The sequence below is a fragment of the Lutra lutra genome, chromosome 16 (assembly GCF_902655055.1).
Source record: "Lutra lutra chromosome 16, mLutLut1.2, whole genome shotgun sequence".
NCBI lineage: Eukaryota > Metazoa > Chordata > Mammalia > Carnivora > Mustelidae > Lutra > Lutra lutra.
In genome coordinates this window covers 51,338,489-51,341,635 of record NC_062293.1, presented here as the reverse complement: position 1 = coordinate 51,341,635, position 3,147 = coordinate 51,338,489, and the positions used below count along the sequence as shown (strand labels likewise).

At 55.2% G+C, this 3,147-nt stretch overlaps 1 long non-coding RNA gene across 2 annotated transcripts; it reads right to left on the bottom strand.

The window, feature by feature from the left end:
* Nucleotides 1-538: 538 nt before the first annotated feature.
* LOC125087734 (uncharacterized) lies at nt 539-2,215 on the bottom strand. Of its 2 annotated transcripts, none has more exons than XR_007123501.1 (3): nt 2,088-2,215; nt 1,682-1,791; nt 539-1,027 (listed from the first exon to the last, which is right to left on the bottom strand). It is a non-coding gene; the product is annotated as an uncharacterized LOC125087734 (long non-coding RNA). The 2 variants fall into 2 exon arrangements; XR_007123500.1 differs by having other exon boundaries at nt 2,067-2,200.
* Nucleotides 2,216-3,147: the final 932 nt, after the last annotated feature.

Sequence of the window (3,147 nt, the reverse complement as noted above, 5' to 3'; positions counted from 1 at the left end):
TTATGGAGTTTGGCAGACACTATTTTCCCTGAATGAAAAAATCTGGACATTTTAATGATAGTTTTGAGATTTGGCTCTTGAGACTGAGGTCAGGAAAATAACCAGAGTGCTGTGGCCTGCTGTTTGTGAGAATGTGGGCTTGTTGCTGAGCCCCAAGCTAAGCTCACTGCCCATGGGGCTCTGCTCCACCCGATGCAAATCACCACCCTTGGGAATTGAGATGCCTCCAGGTGAGATCCAAGTGTGGCACTGAGTAAGCAAAGGTCCTTTCTGAGAGGCACCCACCAGCAGCCCCCCACCCAGGGTTTCCCTGGGGGTGCTCATCTCCTGCCCTTATGCCTCCTCCCTGGCCAGAGCCCCTCATGGAGACCTGGGGGCAGGAGACAGATTCTGATCTCATGTGTGGCCACAGTGCTATGAAGTAGACTTGGGTTCCCCAAACTGACTTAAAAAAAAAAATTACCATTTTTTTTTTATTAAATATTTTTTATTCATTCGTTGGAGAGAGAGGGAACACAAGCAGGGGGAGTGGGAGAGGGAGAAGCAGGTTTCCCGGCAAACAGGGAGCCCGATATGGGGCTCCATCCCAGGACCCCAGAATCATGACCTGAGCGGAAGGTAGACACTTAAACCGGTGGCCCCCATGTGAATCATTTCTGAGTGCAGAGCCCAGGGTCATTAAATCCATTTGGCATGTTGTGCAACCATCACCATCCTCCATCTGCAGGACTTCTTCATCTTCCCCGATTGATACTGTCCCAACCCTAATTCCCCATCCCCCTCCCCGCAGCCCTGGCAACCACCCTTTGATTTTCTGTCTCGAGGAATCGGATGACTCCAGGTGTCTCTTATCTGTGGAATCAAACAGTCCTTGTCCTCTGTTGACTGGCTTATTTCACTTTGCATAATGTCATGCAGGTTCATCCCTGTTGGAATGTGTGTCGGGAGTGCCTTCCTTTTTCGGGGCTGAGTAATATTCCGTGGCGTGGCTGGACTGCCTGTCTTCCAGCTGCAGTGAGTAATGCTGCTGGAAGGGGGTGGGCAGATGGTTCAGTATCTTCTTTGGTGATGGATGTTACAGCCCAGGCTCCTCTTGGGATCCACCCAGGGCTCCTGGGCTTGCCTGGGGGTTCCACTCCAGACTCCTATCTGGAAAGTGCTCCTGACTCTCCAGATTTGGGGTACATTCCCATCTCATGGTCCACACTGTTGTGATCTCCACATGGCTCAAAACATTCTGTCAACTGAACCGAACGTCCACCACTTTCTGACCCTCAAATTTTTCCCAGGCCCCTGGGAATTCATGGTATCACCAAAAAATGTCAGAAAATTGACCTCTTCTCTGAGGCACCAGCTCCCCACCCCCACTTGCTGCCCTGTAGCTCTCGCTGGAAGGGGGTGAATTTCCTCTCCCTTCTCCTGCATCCCAGAGGACCCGAGCTGACCAAGTTCCCCTCTGTACTGCCCAGGGATATTCCTCCCCTCCCCTCCCAAGAAGGAAGCATTTCCCTTGAAAAAGTGAGCTTCTGACCATAGCACCCTCCACCCCTTCTTACTGCGGTCACTTGCTTACCTCCGGACCACTCTGCCCACTTCCCAGATGGGCTCTGCCTCCTCCGCGCCCCTCTTTGTCTCCCAGCCACCTGGGCCACTGGGGCCACCGCCATCCTGGTGCGCTCACCTCAGTCACACCACCGGGCTCCAGAACCTCTGCTCCCACCACTGCGTGCAGGTTTCCAGACCTTTCCTCTGCCAACCACCCCCCACCTCCACCTGCCCTCCCGGCACCAGCTGTGGAATAACCACGTGTGTCCCCACAGCTTGGCTCCCGCCCACTGCCTGGGCCTCCTGCGGGATCTTCCCGCCTGCCCTGCGCCCAGGCACAGCCTTGCCCCTTGGGGCCCCGCTGCCCGAGAAGCTGCCGCTGCCACCGCCCCCGTTCCCCCTGCACCCCCACATTCTCCCTTGCTCCGGACTTGTCCCCCAAGAGCAGCGAGATGTGTGGTCTCCTTCTGTCTAAATTAAGAAAAAAAAAAAAAAAAGGGCACAACCCTCCCTGACCCCACCGTGCCCTCTACCCATCTCACGTTTTCTCTTTTCCGCTTCAAAGAAGGGTCTCCGCTGGCCCCGGTGTCCTTCCCGCTCACCCTGAGTCTGGAACCGCCACCAGCGGCGTGGAGCCTGTCACAGCCAGTGCCCCAGCCATGCCGGCGCCAGTGCGCAGGCGCATCCTGCCAACCCACCGGGCAGCGTCGGTCACGTGGTCACTTCCTAGCGGCTCTAGCTTAGGAGATGCCAGGCCCCGCCCCACCCCAACCCCCCAACCCACCCGGCACCCAGAGCCCTTGGGGCTCTCGGTCCTCTACCCGCAGCAGCTCACCCAGCGAATCCTCCAGCTCCTCCGGCTGTTGTGCATCGGAGGACCCCCGAAACCACGCAACCAGTTTTCTTTTTTCTCCTGGGCTCGGGACCCCTATATTCCCTGTTGACCCTATTTTCCCAACCAACCTGCCTCCCAATTTCTCCCAAGTCTCCAGTTCAGCATCCGGTGCCAGGGGTCGTCAAGGGCTGAGTTCCCACCTCCGTGGATCATCCTTGATTCCTCTCTTTCTCTCAGTGGCCACATCTGATTCCAGTGCATCTGCCCTGCCTGATTCCGGGTCTCTGCTTCCGCTATCATCCTGCTTAAGCTTCCTCGCCTCTCACCTGAGCTGCAGGGACCTCCCAGCCAGGTTTATTTTATTCTTTTATTTCCTTTTATTTTTTTACACTTCTGTTCAGAGCTCTCCAATTACTTTTTTTTTTTAAGATTTTATTTATTTATTTGATAGAGATCACAAGTAGGCAGACAAGCAGGCAGAGAGAGAGGGAGAAGCAGACTCCTGCGGAGCAGAGAGCCTAATGCGGGGCTTGATCCCAGAACTCTGGGATCATGACCTGAGCTGAAGGCAGAGGCTTTAACCCACTGAGCCACCCAGGCGCCCCCCTCCAATTACTTCTGATAAGGCCTGGGAGGTTCTTACCTATCTCTTCCAGCCAGCCATCTTACACATTTTGCTGCTCACACTGGCCTTCCTGCTATGTCCCCAACACACACACACACACACAGACACAGCTCTGCCCTGCCACCCCCCACCCCAGCAAACA